Below are 17,652 nucleotides of genomic sequence, written 5' to 3'. Positions count from 1 at the left end.
GAATGACTAATGCAATGCACTTTATTGCTATAAATGTTTGTGATGCACCATCTGTTGGAAACACAGAGACATAGCACCCAGACGGACTCACAGATATGCAGACACACAGACACTTCTCTTTTTATTAAGGTAGATTGCTGTCCAGTGTTTTTATAACATTCAGTTTTTTGTGGGTTGTGTGTGCCAGTCTCTGCCTGAATGCCATCTTCTGGTAGCTCTTAGCAAGATTGGACAGCTGCTAAACTCTCCTAAATCCCAGAGACGTTTCCTAAATTAGGAGAACGGATAAAATGGTTTTGCTCTTACTCAGGGCTGGCACCATCATTAGGACAGATTAGACATTCACCTTGGGCACAGATCAGAAGAGGAGAGAAAACCCCAGACATGCGGGTTAACTACCAAACGGTTTGGTTGGCACACCGGTAATCAGACTAACGGAGCACCGGCACTGCTCTGAGATCTCGAGGTCCAATCAGATCCAATTCCATTGTACAAATTAGACCTTCGGTACAACAGGTCGAGAAATGCTTAGAGATACGTGAACTCCCCCACTAAGGGCAGTTGCCCCCCAGTGTCACCCATGACCTCAGACGTGGCGGTGCAGACCCTCACCTCGGACACGTCGCTCTTCTAATGTTCTGAGCGTGAGTCGAGTCCCGCTGAGCTCACGAGTCGCCCACACAAAATATTTCAGGAGAACCGGTGACACTCCTGAAAGGTGCACATCTGAAAAGGTCCCCAGCTCCCCTTGGTCATCTCACATCACCATGCTGTAGCGACGCTTTCACCTAGACTGGCATAAGGTGGTGTGACGCCTTCAAGACCAGCCAGGGAAGCAGGCCTGACGTCCACCTGCCACCCAGAGGAGGGGGGCACACAAAAAGGCACCCGATGTGCATTAAGATGGGCTCTGCTGGACTGGGCGCATGTAGCTGGCATGGTGTTACATATCTGGTGGCAGCACTCATTGTTGTCAGCCAGTGGGACCCCAGAAATGAAAACACAGAAAGGTTTTTGTTTTTTTGTTTGTCTCTTATTTTGTAAACTCATGCAGATCAGGCAGTGACGTTAAATGTGAGGGGGTGACGCACACTAACGGGGCGCCTGCATGAAAAATCTGGGCGTGGCTGCTTCTGCTCTGTGATGTCACACTGGCCTCGCAAAGCATTATGGGACGCTTGGAAAAACAAATCATGATTGGCTAAGCCGCCTGCGCAGCAAACCTCCAGGAAAGCATCACCGGTGAACATGGCACCATCACTGCGAAAAATGCCAATATGGTCCTGTTCTCTGGGCACGTGTTCTACTGCTGATGGCCGTAGTGTCACCGTCACAGTCTCTAGAGAATCGTTGATTCCTCAGGGCACATCACGTCAGTGTCAGCAGCTCTGGCGCCCATGAAATGTAGTGCCACGCTGCCCGTCCAGCTTTACTGAGGACCAGGGCCCACTCGAGCAGAGGTCTGGAAGGGGGTCTTGAAGACCACTGCCACAAACAAAATTGAAGGCCGCAGAGTGTTTGGGGTGGGTTGTGCTAATCCACTTTGAGGTTCTGTGCAAGTCGTACATAGGTCGGGATGGTGATTTGTGATTGGTCGAAACACCCCTTGCCAGACCACCACCATGATGGATGATCTGCTGGTCATTTCAGTTAACTAGATGCTGCCCCACAAAAACATTCCCACCCTAGGTGACCACCCTGTCATAATCCAACCTCCTAACACAGGGCCACGGGGATCTGCTGGAGCCAATCCCAGCCAACACCGAGCACAAGGCAGGACCAAACGCTGGGCAGGGCGCCAGCCCACCGCAGGGCATACACACACACCTACACAGCAAGCACACACCAGGGACAATTTAGGATCGCCAATGCACCTAACCTGCATGCCTTTGGATTGTGGGAGGAAACCCACGCAGACACGGGGAGAACATGCAAACTCCACGCAGGGAGGACGCGAGAAGCGAAACCAGGCCTCCTTACTGTGAGGCAGAAGCGTTACCCACAGCGCCACCGTACCACCATGTTTATTTTCTGTCTCCGCCATTTTTGTCATCTTGTGGTTAGGACAGCCCCTCAGACTTAGAGGCGTGGCCTCAGAGGTCGTGAACTGCCAGTAATGATGTCCTGTTAGAAGGCCACCATTTGAGCTCTTCTTCTTCATCTGAGTTGGCCGATTCCACAAACCTTTTTGACATTCAGTCTTACGCTAAAACAAATCTTCATTCTGTGTCCTTCATTTGAAGTCATTTTAGATTTCTGTCCCTGTTTGTTTTTGCTTTAATTTTTTCCTTCTTGTTTTGGTGTTGCAGTAACTGGAAGCTGATATTTCTGTCTGAACCTTTTACTGGTTTTGATGGCGTCTTTTGTCCTGCTTTCTACTTTAATGTGTGATACTGAGGGTATAAAAGTCATCATCCTGGATTTCAGGGTTGTCCGAGCTCACGGATTCTCACAAGAAATTTCAGTTTAGTTTGTGTTTAAAGATCTGTGAGGCGATCATTTAGAGTTCAAACTCTGGATCACGTTTTGTCTTTGGTCTCTCGGTGGTCTTGATTTGGCACAGACAACCTGAAAACACAGCAGCAAGTCGTGGGCACTGACTTAGGGTAAAGAAAATGATGGAGACGTCAGACAACTGGCAGGAAAGTCACGCGAGTCACCATCTTGGACTCCTCTTAATGTCTCTCTCTTTCTGTTTTGTGTCTTTCCTTTTGTTCTTGTCCCGCTATAGGGGGGCTTTCTTATTTGGGGAATCGGATTCTAGATTTCTAACTTTGAAATTCTTTAGAAGGACTTTACACACCTTGTTTGTTTAATGGGTGATGCCACCTTTATTATGCGGGTGCCCACTGCTGAGATGGGCCCTTGGAAGTGGCATCACATAATGTCATTGGAGTGACAATATTTAAAATGGCATTCTGCCAGGAAGGTTGGGGACAGAAGTCTGATTTTCTAATTGATAAGGTGACAACTTAGAACTTCGCTTTCTGAGAGTATTTAGCTTCTGTTTTGGACGTGACATTTGGTTAACGGAGAATTAGTGGCTGTTGATTCCTGATCTATCTATCTATCTATTATATAGCACCTTTCACTCTATCTATCTATCTATCTATCTATCTATCTATCTATCTATCTATCTATCTATCTATCTATCTATCTATCTATCTATCTATCTATCTATTATATAGTGCCTTTCACCATCTATCTATCTATCTATCTATCTATCTATCTATCTATCTATCTATCTATCTATCTATCTATCTATCTATCTATCTATCTATCTATCTATCTAGTGTCTATCTATCTATCTATTATATAGTGCCTTTCATTCTATCTATCTATCTATCTATCTATCTATCTGCCTATCACTCTATATCTATCTATCTATCTATCTATCTATCTATATAGTGCCTTTCATTCTATCTATCTATCTATCTATCTATCTATCTATTATATTGTGCCTTTCATTCTATCTATCTATCTATTATATAGTGCCTTTCATTTCTATCTATCTATCTATCTATCTATCTATCTATCTATTATATAGTGCCTTTCATTCTATCTATCTATCTATCTATCTATTATATCTATCTATCTATCTATCTATTATATAGTGCCTTTCATCTATCTATCTATCTATCTATCTATCTATCTATCTATCTATCTATGCCTATCTATCTATCTATCTATCATCTATCTATCTATCTATCTATCTATCTATCTATCTATCATTCTATCTATCTATCTATTATATAGTGCTATTTCATCTATCTATCTATCTAGTCTATCTATCTATTATATATATCCTTTCATTCTATCTATCTATCTATCTACAGTATTTAGTGACGTGGTGGCTGTGTGTTTGCTAAGGAGTGACATCTGGGATTGTGTGCTGTGGGAAGTCTCGGGGCTCGTGGGCTATGAAGGTCAGTCCCTTGGATTTCTGGATTGTCTGAGTTTGTGGACACTTAAAGACCACCTCAGCGGCCCATGTAAAGAAAGTCCTCCTTGGTGACAGATGCCCTCCTGAATGGTGACCTTGACTTAGAGCGTCTTTTTGATTTCGTTACATTCCCCCCTTCGATACCCCCCCCCCATCTCCCCAAAACTCCTGCTGCTGTTTCTTTCACCCTTGTGAGTCCAGCGGCAAACCACTCTGGGGGTCTTCAATGAGTTTTGCTCTGGCTGCCCTTCAAAACCCAGTTTTGTCATTTATTGGGAAATTGGACAAAAAGGCATAACCCTTTATTTATGGGCAAACATTTCAGAGTTTTTAACAAAATATTAGTGAAGCATAATGACCGGCCTTTAAGTCCCAAACCTTCAATTTATATTCATCTGCGCTAAAAGTAGAAGTGGAAGTCACGAGACGAAAGTGAATTTGAATGAAATTCAGAAGAAAAGAAACATTTGTGGGTTTTACGTGTTCATTCCTAACTGTGGAAATGCTGAATGACAAGACCACCATAACCCGAGACCCACCTGAATGTCATTTTAGTTGAGTGTCAAAGTCTTTGTCTTTCTTAAGAAACTTGCTGTGCTGAGAAGCCAAAGTAATCAGCGTGGACCGCCGAGTTAATGTTTGCAGTGCACCATCAATTAGAGTGTAGTTTTTTTTGTAATACATTTAGGGAAAACAGGCATTGCATCTGTCATTCCAACGGCTGGCACCTCTTTTACTAATTCCATGGCAATGGTGTATAATAGAGGTGTATTCAATGCATTTGTCATTCCAACAGATGGTGCATCACCAGCATTTACAGTACAACAGCAATATGTATTTATACAGCACATTTTCATACAAATAATGTAACTCAAAGTTTGTGAAGCACCATCTGTTGGAATGCCACTTGCTATACATATGCCTCTGTTATATGCCATTTAGTATGAGAATCATAAAAGCTGTATTAATATTTGCGAGGCACCAACTGTTGGAATGACAGAGACTTAGCAACCTAATGAATACACAGACACGTAACCCTTTATTAAGGTGGATGAAGATGTGGAGCCTTACTTTAAAAGATAAAAAGCTTTTCAATTTTACAACACATTAAATGAATTTCATTGACAGAGAGCGTTGATTCAGGTGTGGCCAAGTGAACAGAGGTGTGCGTTTAGGAGGGAGCTCAGATGAAGACTGGACTCCTGTGTCCCTTCAGAGGGTCCTTGGGTACCGTTGGTTTGACTTTGTGTTGCTCACGGAGTCCCGAATGAGGCACACGACCTGCATTGTGAGGGAGCGTCAGTCGCGGCACTACGCCCATGTGGCACGATTACCCGAGGGTCATCCACCTCAAAGCACCCTGTTTGTTGAGGACCAGGCCAAGGGGACACCCACGTAACATCTAGACAGAGGATCACTTCTGGAAGGTGGGACTGGACCGTGGGTCAGTCTGGGGGGGTTACCCACCAGGATCCCGATCTGTTTCATCGTGTGGTGGGCGTTGTACCAGTGCAGACCCCCCAGCCTGACCTGACCCGACCTGTGCAACTGTCTGACAAGCAGAAACGCAGTGTGCACCGTTAATCCGCAGCTCTAGTCAGGGTGTGCTGAACTAAAGTCGTGAGCCTTTTAAAGCCTTCAGCCTGGAGCACCTCTTATAGTCGCAGGCAGACCACTCCACAGTTTGGGGGTCTTATAACTAAAAGCTCGACCTCCTGCTGTGATTTTATTAATCCTTGGAATGTTAAGCAGACCGGCGTCTTGAGATCTCAATGTGAGTTTGGGTTTGTAAGGCCATCTAGGACTTTATATGCTAAAAGGAGGATTTTGAAACGAGCCCTAAACTTAACCGGCCGCCAGTGTAAGGACGCGAGGACTGGAGTGATGTGTTCGTACTTTCTGGTTCTTGTATTGATTCTTGCAGCAGCATTTTGAGTGAAGTGAAAGCAGCGTAAGGAGCCATTGGAAGAGCCAGCGGGCACCGCATTGCAGCGGTTAATCCTAACAGAAGGAATTGCGTACTCCGTATCATGCAGATGTTAAAAACCAACCAGTTTAAGATGGAGGAGACATGTTTAGGAATGTGTTTTAAATGACATGATCACACGTAGAGAGCGGGCCGATTCAGTGAAACTAATTGTGATGCCAACTAAGTTAAAAAGTGACAGAATGTTGTTGGGGTCTCATCATCCCCCCAAATTAATAGCATTCCTGGTTTTTCTGGTTTTTGTTTGTTTTCAGAGAAACGTCGTCTCATCTGTCAGTGACACAATGAATTAAAGACGGCAGGAGATCAATTACATCTCTCTATTATAAAAAAAAAAAAAAAAGGAAAACTGGGTGTCGTCGGCATAGGAGTGACCATTAGTGTCGTGCGTAGTGAGCCCTGCAGGACGCCATATTAACTTCTGAGGGTCACAATGGAGTCCTGACAGCACTGCTCAAAAACATGAAAGGAACCCTTTAATGAGAGTAGAGCATCAAGCCAGTGACACTTGGGGGCTCAGTGAAGTAGCAGAGGGGCTCTTCAGTCCATCAGTGCATTGAAGGGGGAGCAACAATGAGAAGACCCCCAAACACGAATGAATGACTTAACAGCTGGAGGAGGCCACTGACAATTTTTTCCCTGCTCATCTGTTTTGTCACTCGTTTTGCATTTGGCTACGCTCAGTGGCACTACTGGTAGCATGAGGCCATACCTGGACCCTACAGAGGTGGCACAGGTAGGATGGCACATCAATACGTGGCATTGCCAGAAGGTTTGCTGTGTCTCCCGGCACAGTCTTAAGGGCATGGAGGAGATTCCAGGAGACAAACGGGCAGTTCCACCAAGAGAGCTGGACAGGGCCCCTCGCAGAAGGTCCTTAACCCATCAGCAGGACTATTGGGCAACGAGGAACAGGATGAGCACTGGCAGAGCCCACAAAATGACCTCCAGCAGGCAGGCAGGCAGGCAGGCAGGCAGGCCACTGGTGTGAATGTCTCTGACATCTTAAACAATCAGAAACAGACTTCATGAGGGTGGCCTCTAGTGGGCACCGTGGAGCTCAATTGGCATTTGCCATAGAATACCACAATTGGCAGGTCCACCACTGGCGTTTTCACAGATGAGAGCAAGTTCACGTCTGTCACATGTGCTCAGGGTGAAAGGGTCTGGAGAAGCCGTGGAGAACATTATGCTGCCTGGTCTGGTGGTGGGTCAGTGATGGTCTAGGGAGGCCTATCCTTGGAGGGACACACAGACCTCTACAGTTTGTTGTCATATTTTTGGAACAATAACTGATACTCGTCTAACGTGTGCAAATACACGAGTCAGCAGACTCCATGAAATGCCTGCATTTTCTAACCCACTTAACACAGATCAGGGGCACAGGGTGAGGGGCTGGAGCCCATCCTAGCTAGCATGGGGCACTAGACAGAAGGAAACCCTGGACAGGACGCCCGTCCATCACAGGGACAACACACACACACACACACACACGGTACAGTTCAGCATCATGTCTTTGGACTGAGGGAGGAAAGCCACACAGACACGGAGAGAACATGCAAACTCCACACTGGGAGGACCCTGGATGCCAACTCGGGTGCCCTCTGTGAGGCAGCACCACTACCACTGCGCCACCCTACTCTACAGTGCCATGTACTTAAAAACGTAACCTTAGGGGGGCTCAATGACTTTCACAGCCAGCAGAGTCCAACTCGAGTGAAGTCCAAATGGCGTCCCTTTTGTTAGTTGTGGGGGTCTCTGACTGATCGTTGTTTGAATTTCGTAAACAGAACGTTTTTGAAAGAAGTGCCCAGTTGAGAGTTCTTGGTGGCAGAGTCACATTTGTAAAACTCAAGCATTAAAGCAAACAACACGAGGGCAGCACTTTGAAAACTTAGCGTGCGCACGTTTGTACCTTCATAAACCACAACCATCATGTAAATGTGTGTATGCAAATGTACCTCAAGCTCCGCCCAGTTCCCATATATGGATAATGCTAATCACTGTCACGCATATGCAGTCAGGATGCTGCAGGCCTTCACGGGGTGACAGTGCAGAGTCACATCCAGTAGCACGAGGTCAGGGTTCTCGACTCTAAATCAGGGGCACACAACGATCGCGTACTCGGTGGCACCAACAAGTGACAGCTGCTGTGAGTGACACAAGCTCTGCCAGCTGCAGCATGCCTGACATAATATAAAGAAAGAAAATAAAAAGGTCCAATCTCAGGTGACAAAGTGGATTGCTGGTCACCAGCTGACTGTACGGGTAACGTGAGGATGAGCAGAGAGCACAACTATGCTATGATTGGAGGTGGCATTATGACAGAGCAGTCGTGACAATTGCCAGTCTCATCATGGCATCACAGATGACTTGAGCTTTAATGAAATGTCACGACTAACAAAAGCAGCGTCATTCTCACTAGGTGGCCTTACTCGAATATGAGTGCAGGGAAAGTTAGGAGAACCAAATTCACTTTTTACGTTGGCATAACCCTCGTATGCTTTATGTCGGGGCACTCACACCCCACGAAAACTGAATGTAGCGCCTCGTCAGTCGGTTTATGGCTTCAGGCACGGTGAGCATGACGGAGTGAAGCTTAAGATATTCCTGACCTGTCGGCCAGGTCCAAAAAGTGAAAAGACCACAAACACCCTTCAGTGCCAAAGCGCGGCACCAGCCCTCTTGAAAGGGCCCTCCGATGGTGACTGTGCATCACGCACTGCCCTCGCATGACCAGGCTGAGGTCACTCGGATCCGACCTTTGTTTGCCCTTTATGTGACACAACTGTGATGTTTTCTGAAATCCCGTCTTTTCAAATCAGATTCGTGTCCCTTTGATCGGTGAGGTGTCTGATTTGTGGACGCGTTGGATACGCGTGGGCCGAGTGCCATCATCATCAGCCAGCACTGGAGGGACAGACAGACAACAGTGACACTCACAGTCTCAGCACTTGTAGCCACACATCTCTTGGCTCAGCGGTGCCAGCAGTAGCTGTGACGAGTGACGGGGCGAGCCGTCGAGTTTTAGTCACCGTCTTGGCCTTCTTGTGCACAGCTGACGGGCTGTTTGTTGTCCCCCAGAGCACAATGTGCTGCATACACTAAGCACTTGCACGGCCATTTTGGTTGGCGCTGACAGCACAAGTCATCTCACAAAGGTGACATTTTCTGTTGTCGGTGGCCCAGATGACTACTGAACTTTTGCCTCAGGTGTGTCATTTCAGAGGACAGTCACACGTCCAGGTCACTTGTACTGATGAATGTGAACCGCTGGGACAGGCAAACGGCAGAACATCGGGACTGAGCCACGAGGCTCGGGATGTCATCGTTTCTGAGGCTCATTCTCAGAATTCTAACAGGCCTCATCGTGGGCTGGTTTGGCCGCATGTCCTTGTGTCATCGTAGGGCGTCACTTCCCAGTTTCTCATTACGGGCGGGTCAGAGTTGCCCTAAATTTACACACGTCCTCCCGTCAGGTTAAGGCCCATTTCAGGCCTCCCTCTGAGCGTGCGCCACTTCTAGAAATCGGACGCCAGGCCTGGAGCTTTGCTGATAGACTGTAGTGTCACAGAAATACTGAATTATTATGTAAGGTGAGTTTTGATTTTAAAATATGCAAAAGTTCTTATTTTAATATCAAAGGTGACTCCAACCAAATCAAAACCCCAATGAGCGCCCAAGCCAAGTATTAGGGCAGTAAATCCAATGGCTGAACTCTGGTGGCAATACGACAGCACTCAGTCACTCATGAAGTGGCACACTTTGACTGAAAGGCGCTATATAAATACAATGTATTGTTAGTGAAGCAGCTATTGGCTGTGTTCAGACAATTTAAAAAAGGTAACACATAGATAGTTGTGTTTGGTGTCCTGAAAGCCATGCGTGCAAAGAAAATGAACTACTGGGCCACTCAACACTGACCAGTAGAGAGCAATGACAAGGACATTAATGCCACCTCAAAAACCACCACAGAAATGGCTGAGTGAAAATATAAAGTTTTGCATTTTCCTCGGGTGGTCCAGAACGACTGGTGTCAAGGAAGTGGTGGAATCATTTAAAGTCCGTTCTGATATTTTAGACATCATATCAATAATAAGGTGAAATTGCCAAAGACATATGATGTGACTATTAATATTATCCAAATATCCTTAAGCCGGTGTCACGTCTGTGTGCTTGGGGGGGGCAGCTCTGGCACGTCTACTGAAAGCACCTCAAAGTGACGGCCAGCATCCTCACCAATGACATCTCCTGCTTTCCCCAAAGCTCCGCCCTAACAGGCTGCACTGGCCGCGCCCTCCATGGGCCAGGTGCCTCATGCATGACGCCGTGCGTAGAACTCACACTAAAACACGGCGTACGGACAAAAGTGGGAATGTGCATACGCACAAAATAATCCAGATGCATAAATCTGTGCGTATGCCAACTTCCACGTTCTTCTGCTCCATAAATCCCGGTCAGCGTGAAAAGTAACGCACGTGCAAGTGTCTGCTGTCCCGCCCCAAACTCCTCTCAGAATTACGTAATATGCAAATCAGTATAAATAACCCTTAAGCTCAGCATTCTGTGAAAAGACAATGGCAAAAGTAGGAGGGAAAAAAGAATTTCAGCGAAAACCAAGTGGAGGCAAAGAAAAAACGCACGATTTGTTGGTGTAAACAGTGGAATAAAGAGCAAAAGGAAGTTGATCGAGTGACATAGCGTGTCAGAGAAACTCAAACGCTCATGTTCAAAGTCGCACCGTGCCGGAAATAAAATGGAAGTTGTCAGATATCAAAGTTGGCGTGAAAAGGCGAGTCGTAGCCCACCGTCTGAGTGTCGCATGAAAGATTAGTAGGGTACAGAGAAAAGAAATAATAGGCACACAGTAAGGAAAAAAATGAAATGTCAACTTCAATCTCGACATTTCCACTTTAATCACGTAGTTTATTTGGTCATTAAAGTAGAACGTCATAAACGTCATCTTAAAATTGTTTAATTAACCAGTTTCTCAAATCACATCGTAACTAAAGTCGCACGTTAAATGATTTGTTTTGTATTTGATCTTCTACTCGTATGTGATCTGTGTGTGTGAATCACTACTTGTTTCTTAAACTGGCTCTCTTCCTCCAACTGGTCACAGAGTCCATTACATTCGTGACATTACAGCTCTCTGAATAACTCAAATACTGAGATGTATACGTGATGTCATTGTCATGATGATGGGAGTTAAAGCACGTTATTAAACATGTGAACACGGTGGCGCAGTGATTGTTCATGTCTCATGTAAGATGCTTGCTGCGCCGTGTGCGACCTTCGATGAAATACTTTATCGTAGCAGTCCTGTCTCTTTCAAACGTACTCACCTCCAGTTCCTGTCCTTCCTTTTCTTTCTCCAAATACCCAATCGCCACACGATCAGCTCTGTGATAGACGCTAAGCCATCTGTAAGCTTAGCGCCGATTCTTCAAAACATTCAAGGAACGTTGAAATATCTTCGTAGTACGTGTTTAATTATTCTATCCATCTCTCCTTCCAGTGCCGCGCCAGTCTCAGCAAATATACAGCGCGAGGCAGGAACAATCAGGGCGCTGGCACCGTGTCCTCACATGTTTAATTATTACCAATACAGATTATATAAACAAAGTTAAAAGTTTTATCTGTATAATATAGTCAAGATATTTTGCTGCATTTCATCTTAATGATCTCGTCATCATCTGTAAATACGCGCTTTATAAAGTGGCTCAGGTTGTGTACAGTGAGGTGATTGTCCTTATAAGTCCTCACAGGTCTACGAGGAGCACCTGATGGCTGACTGAGTGCATTTACAGGTCTTGAGATGAAACTGTTTGTGAACCGCGAGGTCCGTACAGGAAGGGCTCTGAGGTGTTTGTTGTATGGAGGCAGTTCAAGTAGACTGTGCGCATGGCTGAGGCAGTGTGTCCTTGATGCTGTATACCGATAATTCTCTTTCCGATCAGCTGCTGCTGTGATTCCCACTCAGATACAGTGATATAAATACTCCGAGTCGTGCAGTGAGAGGAATATGAGAAAGATGATCTGCTGTGGCAACTCCTAACGGGAGGAGCTGAAAGAAGAAGAAGGTGCAGTGAGAGTAACAACGCTAAAGCAGTTCTGGTATTTGGAATACTATGGCTGTTCCCTGGACATTATATTGTTACACGTTAATTACAATCAGATGCGTTACACTAATAAACAATATGCGGTTAGTTTCAGTGTATTTATAAAGCCGCGTCAGGGATGTTGATCTAAAAAAGAAAGGGAAACCGCACAGGAACAGTAGCACTGCCATGACTCTGGGTGCTGCCAGTCTGCAAAACAGAGCGAGCGGAGAACTTGTGTATGCCAGGGTAAAGTGCGCGGCTTTACGCCAAGTGTAGGTTTTATACATCACGATTTGAACGTGGCAATGCTCTTATGAAACATTTCTGTGAGTACGCACCGTTTATACATGAGGCCCCAGGACCTATAAATACAGAAGGGTCGTCACTTTTGACCCTGGAGACTCCGACCCCAAACACACTGGACTGGGCGGCCATCTCGGCCGTCATTGCAGATCATTTTGTTGTAGGGACAGCCGAGCACTTTTTAGATTTTCTTTTGGATTTTTTTTTTTTGTTTCCAAAATGCTCATTCAAAAAGGGTCAATGAGTGCCTCGGCTCCCCAACAGTTGCACCAGTGGCCAGAAGCTTCATCACACTGGAATGGAACTGATTCATTGTTTAACGGGAATACCAAAAGTGGCACAAATCTGAAAGACCAGGATGAAGAGAGGGGGTAGGAGTGCACACTGATACAGCGCATTGCCGCACCCACCACATGCCAATCCAAATTAGGACCAGAGTGCAGCCATGTGATGGGTGACACCTCAGCACCACACCAGTTCAGGTGGAATGGGACCAGTGGGAGATTTGTTATGGTAGCTGGAGTGCAGGTTGGAGGGCTGGGTGCAGATTAACGTCATCCCCGGGATGGAGCAATTACACGTTAAGAAGAGTCACTTTTGGAAACTGAATGGCAACCTTCCGATTACCAGTGCAGACCCCCAGCCTCAGAGCCACTGCTCCGCCATCTGACGATACAAAGAAGTGAAGTCGTCTCTGTAGACGCCGATAAACTGGGAGCTCAGCGCTCGCCTTGTCATACGATTTCACCGCTAACTACGGTGCCAGCTGCGCTCTCTTCACTGACAGGGTGGTCCTGGTCGCCCGATCTCCTGCTGGTACTTAAACTGCACGTCCCGTTCTGACCCGTTGCTTTATTTCCAGCGTTTAGAGGAGCCGCACCTCCCCATGTCATTAATGAGCTCAGACGGCTTTTAGCCGCATGTTGGTGACGACGTCCGCTCCTTCCCATAAGCCTGTGCAGGTCACAGTAGCGTGAGGCCAATACTGCGGCTGGGAGTCGGTGACTTCACGTGAGCCTCCCTCTCTGATGTTTGTCACCTCCTGCTCTCTTTCTTTTGGCCGTTCTGCCGAGACTCGCTTTGCTTTGGATTGCCTGGCAAACTCCTTTGGCCTTTCTGTGCTCCACGGATCTTCATTGTTGTCGAAGAGCATTTTTAAAGGATAAACTGTTTTAGTTTGTGAAGGTCTTGTGTTTGGCTTTATATCTCGCTGGGGCTTGATGGCATAACCTCCCTCTAGTGGGCATTCTGGGACTCTCTTGTGTGTTTTAGGACTCTCAGGTCACAACATTGGCGAGTCTGTGAACTCGTCTGTCCGACAACAAAGAAGCCTTCTGTGCCACTTCACCTACAGATGAGTTTAATCTTCAGATTCGCCCTCGCCAGGGACTTACGTCAGCTTGTAGATTTTGTGGATGCCCCTTGTCACACACGTGCGATTGGGAGGCAGCTAAAGGGTCTGAATAACGGTAGTACCATGCCAGACCAGGGGGTGGCGAGCTGCACTGACTTTCTCTCTATTAATCACCTACAGCGGGAAATCCCACTAGGTCCCAGCGCCATTGATGACGTCACTCCTGGTCCTGATGATGTCACTTCCAGTCCCGATGACGTCCTTTCCTGTCCCGGCATCTACAGCCACCATATTTGCACTCTTTAATCAGTTCTGTTTTGGATTCCAATCTGTGAACAGCTCATTTGCTGCCAAGGGCACAACGTACGGGGGGCTGCCCCAAACCTTTTTAATGTCTGTGGACTGTTATTGCGCCAGCCTCTTTTAGTGGTCAGGCCGCTGCTCAGATTCCCAGTCCAAGTGAGTCAAACCTCCGATTGCACGCCAGCTCACGTCTGCTGCTGCCTGATAGCCTGGAAGTCGATAAAGAGGAGAGGAATTCTGTACGGCTGAGGCTTCCCCTCGGCTCCTGGCAGTTCATTGGAATGCACTTGGGAGTTGGTGGGTCCACTTGTGGGGCTTTTTGTTTTTTCTGCTTTGTACTTTTCTAATTTATTGGATTTTTGACCGTTCTCTGGAGCGCTGTTGTGGGACTTTGTTTGCATTGGATTGTTTTTTGGCGTCAGGTCTTTTGCCCTTCACACTCTACGCAGATCTTTGTGTGTTAATGGCCGGGGTTTTTTGATGTGATTTCCCCCTCTAGTTGTCTTTTTGCTTCAGGCCTTTTGCCCTTCACGCTCTACGCAGACCTTTGTGTGTTACTGGCCAGGGTTTTTTTGATGGAATTTCCCCTTCTAGTGGGCATTTTTGGAACTATCTCAGACTTTCAAACTTGGTAGATCTCGAGCAGCATAACAACAGAGATGAGGTCCTCCTTTGAGATTTAAGAAAACGTTTGACCTGAGATGTGACACAAGCAGAGCACAATGAAACAACCCATAGCTGGGCTTCTTAACGTGTTTATGTAGCAATCGTGAGACGTTTGGCTAATCATAACTCCGATATGTTTGGTACATTGTCATAGCTACAGCTCATTGTCATTGACGAGGGCTCGGATTGCAGCCCTCATTCACCAACGTCACTGAGGACACATTCATCGATGTCACTGCCGAAGCCCCCAGGACACACCCATCAACTTCATTATCAGAAGATGAATTATTGGTAGTCAGTTTATTGAGTAAAGAATTAAGAATTTAAATAACGATTATTATAACTTGTCAGTTTACAGATGAAAAGGTAGAATTCAGAAAGAGAGTTCACGGCCTGCACAGCCTCACGTGGACCAGACTGGAAAAGTGTAACAGTAGAGGGAGGGGGAAACCAAAAAGAAAAACCCTGGCTCAAGTAACAAAATGGACTTGATCATCATAACACCTTTTATTTAAATGAAAAACTTAAACAAGAGAATGAATGTCACAAATGCTACATTTTCCTGAAACAAGACAACCAAATCCAGAGTCTGAAGGACAGCAACTTAAACGAGCGCAAGACGTTCAAAAAGCAGAGAGTTGGTAACAACAAACAGCAAAACCCAAAACCAAGATGGCAAGACAGAGAGCAGGAGTCCAACGTCACGTCACATGGTTTGGGGCGGAGCTACAGCGGCAACAGCAGGAGGCCCCACCCCCTTGGCTCAGTGCACAAAAGACGTTGAAAAGTCAACTAAACAGACTTAGGGTCCCAAGTGTCTTGTGTGCAGCCCAGCACGGTGCCCTGATGAGTGGGGACCACCTGGAGACATCTGCTAAAAAACAAAATGCTAAAAAGAGAAAGACAAGAATATGTTTAGAAAAATAATTTTGAAAAGAACAGAAGGAACGATAAAATAAGTAAAAAGAAAATACACTCTATGATGGAAGCAGGGGTGGACTGGCATTGTCAACCAACCCCAAACCTAATCTGGCAGGTAGGCCAGACAGGTAAAGGCAGACTGTATGCTCCCTGATACACTAGGAGACAGCATTCCACATACAAACATCTATAGTGCATGCTGGGAACTGTAGTCCTATGGGCCATGTGCATATTTAACCCCGCCCATCGTTCCATGAGTGGCCTTGCCGTGAGTGACGTCACAGACATCGCAGCCTGCAGTTCTCCCCTGTTGAGTTCACGTCAGTTAGTGGGCTCACCTGCACGTAAATGTAGATGCTGGGCCGTTATGGTCGATTTATCCAGGTGAGAGAGAAGGGGCTGTAACTGGAAAGGGTTAGTCGTGTAAGGAGGTCTCTGTTTCTTGGTTTCGTTTTACTGGAGGTGAACACAACGCAGTGAAGGTTCATAAAAAGGACTCTGTGTTTGAAATAGTCACTTGGCCCAAATCCTTAGACGTTCAGCTGACGAGTCTCAGCCAGAATGGCATGAAGGGGCCCTCAGAACTTCAACGACCCTGTAAAAGCCCCCATTGCCAGAGGGTGAACCTTCAGGACCGCCAGATGTTGTCCCCCCTTAGCTTTAGATCACCAGGGTGTCATCCCAGACCTGCCACCAGACCCAAGCTGATCCACTTCTCATAACGAAATCATTAAAGTGGGCCTTCAAGAATGGAGACGGGACCCCAACATCCACACACCTCCTCTTAGGCCAGCGTTTCTCAACCTTTAAGTATTTCTGACCCGAGTGTTCATAACAGTTTTAATCGCGCCCCCCTCATGTTTTTTTGAAAGGAGCCCACTAATACCAATTTGTTCTTTTTTAATTAATGATATATCATAGATGCATATTTTATTACACCTACTTAACTTTTATTGACATTTCTCTAACTATAGATTTATTTTTCTAGTATCAGAATGTAGTTTAAGTTCATTTATTTTGGTTTCAATAGATGGATTTTTCACATTTTCGATTCTTGTTTTCTTTTTTTCACATCTTTGCGTCCCCTTTTTGTTACTTCGCGTCCCCAGGGGGGGGCCCACCCCACAGTTTGAGAGCCACTGGCTTAGGCCTTCCTCTGCTCCTCTCACCTGGCAGCTCTGTCCTTAGCACCCTTCTCTCAGTACAGTATACCCCTCATCTCTCCAAACCAACGCCATCTCGCCTCTCTGACTTTGTCTCCTAACTGTCCCACCTGAGCTGACCCTCTAATGTCCTCATTTCTAATCCTGCCCATCCTCGTCACACCCAATGCCAACCTTAGCATCTTTAACTCTGTCACCTCCAGCTCTGTCTCCTTGCCATCGTCACCAACCAATATGACACAGCTGGTCTCACTACTGTCCTGTAGATCTTCCCTGTCACTCTTGCTGATACCCGTTTGTCACAAATCACTCCTGACTCTCTTCTTCACTTCTCTTCCACACTCCTCGTCACTCTGTTGATCCCAGTTATTTAAACTCCTCCACCTTCACCAACTCTACTCCCTCATCCTCACCACTCCACTGACCTTCCTCTCATTCACACACATGTATTCTGTCTTGGTGGTCCTACTGACCTTCATTGCTCTCCTCTCCTCCTCATATCTCCACCACTCCAGGGTCTCCTCAACCTGCTCCCTGCTATCTCTACAGATCACAATGTCATCAGCAGACATCCCGGTCCATGAGGACTCCTGTCTGATCTCGCCTGTCAGCCTGTCCATCACCATTGTAAATAAGAAAGGCCTCAGAGCCGATCCCTGATGTAATCCCACCTCCGTCACTCCCACCACAGACCTCATCACGGTCACACTCCCCTCGTTCCTATCCAATCCTATCGACTTCCTCATCCAATACCACAGCTCCTCTCAGTCACCCAGTCATATGGTTTCTCAGGTCCACAAGACACAATGCAACTCCTTCTGTTCTTCTCTAAACTTCTCCATCAACATCTTCAGAGCAAACATCTCATCTCTGGTGCTCATTCTTGTCATGACACCATCCTGCTGCTC

The 17,652-nt window shown here is 46.3% G+C and overlaps 1 protein-coding gene across 3 annotated transcripts in view; it reads left to right on the top strand.

Annotated features, from left to right (window-relative positions):
* prr33 (proline rich 33) overlaps positions 1-17,652 on the top strand; it is a 40,276-nt gene that overhangs the window by 12,590 nt on the left and 10,034 nt on the right. The window contains exons 1-2 of one of the 3 annotated variants that reach the window (XM_039738307.1): positions 5,798-5,802; positions 11,466-11,470. The exons of the other annotated variants lie outside the window; for them this stretch is intronic. The gene's annotated coding sequence lies outside the window, so the exon portion shown is untranslated. Of the gene's footprint in view, positions 1-5,797; positions 5,803-11,465; positions 11,471-17,652 lie in introns of those variants that run through there. 3 annotated transcript variants of the gene reach the window in all.

This window comes from Polypterus senegalus, chromosome 1 (genome assembly GCF_016835505.1).
Source record: "Polypterus senegalus isolate Bchr_013 chromosome 1, ASM1683550v1, whole genome shotgun sequence".
Taxonomy (NCBI): Eukaryota; Metazoa; Chordata; class Cladistia; order Polypteriformes; family Polypteridae; genus Polypterus; species Polypterus senegalus.
This window is presented reverse-complemented; position numbering and strand designations above follow the sequence as displayed.